Source organism: Tamandua tetradactyla, chromosome 2, assembly GCF_023851605.1.
Source record: "Tamandua tetradactyla isolate mTamTet1 chromosome 2, mTamTet1.pri, whole genome shotgun sequence".
In the NCBI taxonomy this organism is placed as follows: domain Eukaryota; kingdom Metazoa; phylum Chordata; class Mammalia; order Pilosa; family Myrmecophagidae; genus Tamandua; species Tamandua tetradactyla.
The window spans coordinates 112,156,017-112,164,756 of NC_135328.1; the positions used below are offsets into that span (position 1 = coordinate 112,156,017).

General features: G+C 37.7%; 1 long non-coding RNA gene across 2 annotated transcripts in view; it reads right to left on the reverse strand.

Moving 5' to 3' along the window:
- The window catches only part of LOC143673681 (uncharacterized), a 61,492-nt gene extending 53,610 nt beyond the window's left edge, over positions 1-7,882 (reverse strand). Inside the window, exons 1-2 of one of the 2 annotated variants that reach the window (XR_013170519.1) lie at positions 7,717-7,882; positions 6,957-7,028 (exon numbers count right to left, since the gene is read on the reverse strand). This is a non-coding gene — a long non-coding RNA (uncharacterized LOC143673681). Of the gene's footprint in view, positions 1-6,833; positions 6,911-6,956; positions 7,029-7,716 lie in introns of both variants that reach the window. The other variant, XR_013170518.1, reaches the window with a different exon arrangement.
- Between the last annotated feature and the right edge of the window lie 858 nt (positions 7,883-8,740).

An 8,740-nucleotide genomic window follows, 5' to 3' on the forward strand; every position in this document is an offset into this window, starting at 1 on the left:
AAAAGAACTATTGCTAGAACTCAGATTCGCCATGTTTCTCTTTTTCTATTGTCTGTACTTTATCTACTATTTTTCATTCCATGAAGTTTTTAAAGATAGTTTTCCATTGTAAAATGTATAATGAGTTTAGAAATAATAAACAAACAAGCAGGCATACCACTGGGCCAATGCCTCCAGAACGTAGGTCTCCCCTCTTCCCTTGGGATACCTCATGGACTTTGTGATTTGTGACCATCTGACACAGTGACCACATAAATGTGCCAGTTCCAACTTATGTATTAAATACTAAGAAAGCTTAAAAATTTTAAGGCAAAAATGGAAATAAAAGTTCTATTATATTCTCCCTAACCTAATGACCCATCCTGTTTATCCCTTTGGCTGTACCCCACCACTCATTTGGAGACCACTGATGTGAATGCCTTACAAAAGTAATATACATTTCAACCATATCAAATGTTTTGGAAATCAATATAAATAATCATATTGGAGTCCATTTTTATAAAAAATGTATCCGGTAAAAATCTCAAATCCTGAATTTTTGTGCAAATAAAATCTTCTGGATGTGCTTTTGAAGCACGCTGGCCCACACACATGGGCAAAGACAGCTGGGAAGAATAATGTTGACTCAAGTCTCAATTTCAATGGAACAAAGAAGAAGTTTCACTGGGGCAGCCACAACCAGCGACCTCTTGGAACATCCTCCATATGCATCAGACTTAGAATGATCTATTGGTTCTCCAGGCTTTGCCTTGGCCTTTTGGTGAGGCACTGCATGATATTTACAGTATAGCTGAGCCTGGTCTGTTTGTCAGTGTCATCCTTCTGAAACCAGACCCGGTTGCGTTGACTCATGATTTCCGCAGTAATAATGGTAGAACGATAGATGGTGCCTCTAAATGGAACGCTGTCACTCTTTTCCACTGTCATTTTTTGGTGAGAGAAGCAATCCTTGAAAGGGCTGTTGCAACCACATTTTGAATCTCTTGGGAAGTAGTCTTTCATTCGTTACGGAATTGCCTTGAATCATCTTGTTGGTTTGGAAAATAAATTTATAAACAGCCATCTGGCACTCACAAATTCTTATTCTTTAAATCCTTTTACACCGAAATACATTATTTACATTTCTGGGAAGTGAATTCTCTACTTTGCATAATATATTTGTATTTTTCAGCTGTTCTTCCCCCACTTCCTGATTTCAAAGGATGAATAAAATATGTTTGAGTGTTCCATCTCTACTTGGATAAATTTATGAATGCCCATAAGGAGTACCTACGACATATATTCCTCATTTAAATCCTATTTCCCATGTCTACAAAACTCAAATATGATGCAGATTTATTTGTAAGTTTGTGGTAAAGTCAGGTAATATTTCTCCAGGAAAAAAGAACTCTGTAAGTTATTAATGAAAAGAGATTTTTTTGTGTGTGTAGTTGTATACAGAACCACTTTCCAGCCCCGTGGAGATAAGAAAACTTAGAAATCAGTAGCACCACTGGATAGATGGTCTCCTGAAATCTGAGTTACAAATTGTCAGAATTAAGATTACCATCTAATTGTTCATCCATAAAATGGACAAAAATGGATCGGAACACAAATATGCCAAATCACCTCATCTACAAAATGATTCTCAGACCGGAACGGTATTGCTTATACTAACATGATGAGAGAAAGAATTTGTCCTTGAGAATGGGTTTGGTCAATGCAGAATTTTAAACAATTGAAATCAAAGAAATCTATTTCTAATTCCTTTCAGCACTGTTCAAGAATAGGTGTAGCCATGTAAATTTGAACGACCCAGTGCTGTGGGAGGTGGATGTCTCTAAACAGGTATAAATGTAGCCAGTCTTCATTTATTTTATCTGGCAGCCCACTCTGCTACCCTTGAAACTTCTATGCCTTTATTGTGTGATAACTTACATATCATAATATCCACCCATTATAATGTATACAGTTGAATGATTTTTAGTAAATTTACACAGTTGTGCGATCATGACCACAATCTAGTTTTAGAGCATTTGCATCACTCAACAAGATCCCTCATGCCCATTTGCAATCAACTTTTACTTACTTTCCCAGGTCCAGGCAACCACAAATCTGCTTTCTGTCTCTATAGGTATGCCTTTTCTGGAAATTTCATATATGTGCAGTGATACAACATATAGTTGTGTCTTGCTTCTTTTATTTAATATATTAGTTTTGAAGTCCACTCATGTTGGTGCATATGTCAGTAGTACATTCTTTTTGGGGGGGGGGGGGAATGCATGGTCCAGGAAATGAACCCAGGTCTCCCACATATTCTATTTTTATTATTAATTTGTTTGGAGTCTGGTAATTGGGCAAGGAATTGAACCTGAGCTCATTCCTTTTAACTGCTGAATAGCATTCCATTGTATTGAGCTACCACATTTTGTTTATTCACCTGTTTTTGGACATTTGGATTGTATGACTAAAGCTGCCATGAACATTTACAAATAAGTCTTTCTATGGGTATATTGCTTTCATTTCTCTTGCGTAGATACCCAGGAGTGCAATTGTTGGGTCAGATATATGTATATGTTAAAATTTCAAGAAGCCGTCAAACCATTTCCCAAAGTGACTATGCTGTTACAAAGCCACAAGCAGGGTATGAGGTTTTTGATTTCTCTGATACCAGATCCTCACCAATACTTGGCATTGTAAGTCTTTTAGATTATTGTCATGGTAGTAGATATGTAGAGGTATCTCGTTGTGGTTTTAATTTGCATTTTCCTAATGCCTAATGATATTGAGCATCATTTCAGTGCTTATTAGCTAATAGCAATTTGTATATCATCTTTGGTGTAATGTTTATGTAATATTTTTCCCATTTTTAATGTTTGTTTGTCTTATTGAGTTAAAAGAGTTCTTTATATATTCTGGATGCAAGTCCTTTATCAAATAAATGCTTTGCAAATATTTTCTCCCAGTCTGTGGCTGGTCTTTTTTTTTCATTTTCTTCATGATGTTTTTTGAAGAGCAACATTTTAAATTTTGATTAAAAAAATTATTATTCCTTTTACTGATCTAAGAAATTTTTGTGTAACCAAGGTTCACAAAGATTTTTTTTTCCTGTTTTCTTCTAGAAATTTTATGATTTTTACTCTCAAATGTAAATCTGTTGTCCAGTTTGAGTTAACTTTTTGTGTATGGTATGAGGTAAAGAATTAGGATTATTTTCTACATGTGGATAGCCAGTTTTTCCAGGAGCATTTGTTGAAAAGTCTCCCGTCCCATTGAACAGCCTTGGCATGTTTGGTGAAAACCAACTGATCATAAATGCAAGGATTCTGCCTTGATTCACAGTATTCTCTCATTGGAACTTAATACCCTTTATAAATCAGACTTTATCCAAGCAATAATGCACTACTGAGGACAAAGTAAAGAGCAATGCGTATTTCTCATTTTTAATGAATTAATTTGAATTCAAATTCATACCTAATCTTGAAAGTTCAGTTAACCTGAGTTTCTGAGCTCACAGAGCTGAAAACCTGTGATCATCATACTCTTGTGAACCCACTTGGCAGCTAATCAGTCTCTCCTGGTATTACTTTATAGAAACTTCCAAACTTAATAAAGTTTGGCCAACAAATATTTGTGGAGTCCTTTTGATGGGGAATACAGTATGAAGGATTCAAGTAAATATAAAAAAGGATCAGTATTCTCCTGGTGTATACCAAAGTGATCAACTAGTTTGTTCTTGTCTAGAATCCTCTACAGCTGTTGGTGTCCGTATTCAATAGTTATGAACATTTTGAATATCACCACTGAATATAAGAAGTCCTTCTCTGTCTTCCATGAGCCTATAGTCTAGTTGGATTCATAAGACAACATTCATAAGACGTTGTCCAATGTCCAACGTGCTGGATTCAGAAGATTGAGAGAGAGAATATCACAGAGAGCTACTGGTAGCGTGAATGTAGAGAAATGTCTCTAAAGATAAATAATATCAGTTTTTAAAAGAATTATATTGTGTTAAATTTAGGTATTATAGACTTGCAACTTATCGATGCCTCAACCATCCTAAGGAATAGCATCCTATAAAGTTAATTTTTAAAATAATATTTTTATTAGAGAAGTTTTAGGTTTACCGGAAAATCATGCAGAAAATACAGAGTTACATATACCACCCCCACTGTTAACATGTTGCATTAGTGTGGTAAATTAGTTAGACTTGATGAAAGAATTTTCTTATAATTGTACTATTAACTCTAGTTGATATAATCAAACATAATTACCTATAATAATATTAATAGCTATCAATTATTGACTGTGTACTAGGCACTATGCTAAGCTATGACATATCCTTTCTAATCCTTACAACAAACTAGTATATAAAAGAAGATATTATTGTACCCATAGGCCTAACTTGATCAGCTTGGAGTGAAAATAGGGCCACAAATGGACACTAAAATTCAAATGAAAATACTCTAATCCCCGCCTCTATAAGGTTTATTCTCCAAGCTTCCCTACCCTAAGGGATTGCTAGGAACCCAAGGAATGCTTACACAGATTATGAATTAGTGAACATCTATGCCTCTGTCTACTGCCTTTGGTCAGGATAGGGCTGTAATTCAGTCAGAATAATTGGATCAGGCACTACGACAGCTGATCTTTTGACAATCCCTGTAGTGGTCTCGATTTCTCCCAATGTTGTTCCACCACTGTCACCGATGAACTGTCCCCTCTGTCTCACATCACCACAGTCCAAACCTAGTGAACTGGTGTTCATGATGTGCAGTATGCCAGGGGAAGGCTCTGGTTTGGAATCTTCAGTGCCCATTAGGATACAAGAGAGGATGTTCCCCTTCCCCATTGCCTTACAGGGTCTTGGCACCCATTGCATACATAGCTTCTATTAAGCACTGGCAGAAGCATATTCCTGTAGGGGATCATGGTGCAAGGATAATAAGGACCAGACTTGACTACATTCTTAGTTAGGATTTAGGCCTTCCCCAAGACCTCTTCATCCAAGCCCTTAGGAATTGAAGATGTTCATACCTCTCCTAGTATAGAGCTACCACAATACTTGCCCAGGATTAATTACTGGAGTGACTAACTGATATTTGCTTTATAAGAAAACTCCACATATTTCTTTATCCTCATTTTAGAGATGAGAAAACAGACTAAGGAATTTAAGTGAGCTGTCAAAGGTCATCCAGCAAATGTGAAATGTAAACTTAGATCTTCCAAGTTGCCAAGCTGATATTTTCTCACTCAGCTCTATGGTCTACCAAATTCCTAACATGTACAGATAAGTCAATACTGTGTAGGTCAGCCTTGAAAAGACAGCACAATATCTTCCCTCATATTCACAGAAACACCCTAGTCAAATAAGGTTAAAAAGGCATCTTCCAAGGCTCCTCATTTGCTCATGGTTGCTAGTCTGTGAGTATATTTGTGTAAACCAGAATGTGTGCTGTTAGTCCACAATCCAAGCCTATTTATTAATTGGGGGTAAACAAAATATGTGGTTGGGTTTAACTATGCAAATAAGCTCATAGAATTCAACACACAAAGAAGGTATTGTAGGAAAGAAAAAAAAAGAGAGAGAAATATTCCAATGTTACATTCCTGCAGTGAAAAAGCTCTTGTTCGAATGATGGCAAATGGGGGTTATGGTCCTGGTTTGATCACTACTGGCTGAATGACTCCTATAGTAAGTGAATGCTACTCTGTAGGCATCAGCTACTCAGCCTCTCCACCTATAAGCTGAGGTGAAAGAGGGTGGCTATGGGGAACTAATTAATATGTTTCTTTTAAACATACAGAAGAAAAATTTAATACCAATTAAATTACACATTAAGAAACTTTCTTGGTTGAACAATTTGATAATATGATTGACAGTCTGAAGTACTGAAAGACAATAACCTCTGTAGTGGGCTGAATTGTGTAACCCAGTCTGGATATGTTCTTGGTTTGGATGTGGTCCATTGTAAACAGGATCTTTTGAAAAACTTACTTCAGTCATGGTATGGCCCAACTGAATCAGATTGATCTTTCAACCAGATTTCTGGAGAATGACATTTAGACATAGAAAGAGAAAGCCATAGGGAACTAAGAAGCTAGAAGTCAAGGGAACCCAGGAGAGAAAGGAGGAGATGCTGCCATGTTCATTGCCATGTGGGAAAAGCCAAAGAGTCAGGGAGCCAAGGATCCAAGGATTGCTGGCAACCAGCTCCGGAATGCCCCAGCTTTACCTTGTGAAGGCCTCAACTGTGGATGTCTTCCAGCCTTAAAACTGTGGCCAATAAATTCCTATTGTTTAAGCCAACCCATTGTATGGTATTTGTTTTAGCAGCCAGGAAACTAAAACAAACTCTGAAGGATAGGTTGTAATAATTAAATTAAAAATTCAAATATAGTCTCTAGCATTTTGTAAACATGCAACCTTGAGGAAGTTATTTCTTTTAACCTCAGTTTTCTCATGATAAGTTCAGTTTTATACTGCCAAAAACAGGATTAAGAGGCAGGCTAGTTATGCTACTGCCCAATATGTTGATCTATAGGGGCATTAGAGGATCGTTGGATTAAATGGAAGCTTTGGTGCTAGTTCACTCAGGACTTCACATGTGGCTTCTTATGGAAATGGTGACAAGTCCTTGGTTTTCTTTTGATTCAAGTCAGAGAGAGCCCTCTAGCAGACATTTAAAAAGTATACTTGTATATAGTATTCATTCCAAATAAATAAATGTTCAAGCATATAAATAATATATCTTTGAAGGGACACTATATTAGTGAGGGTAGTTAAGACTAAAATGCTGTAATAAATAACTCTGAAATCTCAGTGGCTCAAAAAGTAAAGATTTCTTACTCACTCAATGTCTGATGTAGGTTGGTTGGCTGTTCTCCAACTTGAATCTACGCCATTTGAAATAAATGACTTCCAAGTTCACTGTAGTAATGAAATAAAGAGATGAAGAATGCACACTGGGTCTTACCTGCCCTGTCTCAGAAGTGGCACCATTATTTCTGCTTCCAATCTCTTGGACAAAACAGTCACATGGTTCAACCTAGGTGGGAAATGCAGGAAGAACTTACTGTGCCCCAGATGCCACAGCATTTGCCTGCCTGAGTGCCTAACTGTCTGGGTGTAGCATTGGCACTCATAGGGTGCTTGTGGGAATGACAAAATAACTAATAGTAAGAACCTTCCTAGGGACTGACACAATAATGAATAGTACCTTTTTCCTACCTCCAATGTCAAATGTAAACTTTGCTAATCTCACCAATCAACCCCAGCAACCAATGTCTTCCTAGATACCGCAACCAAACCACCCTCACATCTTGCTCAGGAGGCAAAAAAATGATGCAGGCTGAAAATGGAATCTGCATCCCTGCAACAGATCGTGAATGTCACAAATGTATATCAGGGCATTCATCCATTGAGGAACCTTTCATGGTTCTCCAAATTTTAAAGAAAAGATTGAAACTTCCTGTAATATACAAAATCCCCATAGGGTTTTAAATCCAGCTTTCTCACTTGCCACATCACAGGTTCCTCATTCACAGTCACACTCCAGCCCTGTCAAACAGTTTCAATGGTCCTGGACAACTCTTTTATTTCATGTCTCTCTGCATGAGCAGCTGCTCCTGATTTTCCTAGAATGTCTTTCATTCACTCTTTGCCTATTTGTGCTTTAAACCCCACCTTTTCTGCAATGCTTTCTCTGACCTTACCACTATGACTTAGATACCCACCTCTCCACCTTCCAGCATCATGTGAATACACCTCTTTCAAGAATTACTGAGTTACAAAATTGGTCCAAGGGTCTGTCTCTCCCTCTCATATAGAAACTGATAGAAGACAGGGGCTAGGTCTTATTTGGTGCTAGGTCTGCAGGGCCTGGTATGAAACTTGGTGCACTGTGGGAATAAACAAATGTTTACCTAATAATGAATGCCGACCTCATCCTGGTGTTTGCTGTGACATATCCTCTCTCTGGACCCTGATTCTTAGATTGTCCTGCAGATTACTACCTCCCTGCCAACTATCTGCTTTGGATGCCTTAGGCTGCATTTGATTCCAGCTGGGCAAAGTCCAATCTTTATTTTATGAAGATGATCAAGGTTAAGGAGTGGACAGAGCATCATTTGAAGCCAGAAAGGTCTGGAACCAAATCACGGACTCACCACTTGCCAGTTGTCTGAACTCAGGCAGGATCTCTGAACCTTTGCCCAGCTTTCTCAAAAAGGAACTGTGTCATGGGTCCACTGTGAATATTAAAAGAGAATCTTCATGCAGGGCCTGCATATTTCTCCAGATGTTAAAGTTTATATTTCCTAGAAGGCCATTCAAGCAGGGGAGGATGTTTTGAAAGGAAATTTCTTGAAGAGGTCCTTGGAATAGCAGATAAGACCCCAAAGAAAGCCTGAATGTGGACAGAACCACACTCTAAGAAGGACAACGAAGTAGCAGAAGAGAAGGGCAAAGGGAGGAAATGAGGGGAAGAAAAGAGAGTCAGGAAATTGTGAAAGACCTCCCTGTGACCTCCCAAAATTTTAATTAAGTCTAAAAATGAGGTAGACATTGTAAAGCATCTAGAGGTATGTTTTGCCATATAATAAGAATCCATAAATCATAAATGCAATTGTTATTTAAAGGGTTGTCATTATTATTAACCCAGACTGAGTTACCAGTTAATCCCACGGGTTTGCATTCTTTAGTCAAGTGAAAGGGAAGGGAAGGTTGGAGGTTAGAAATACTGAGCTCAGATTTTTTCTA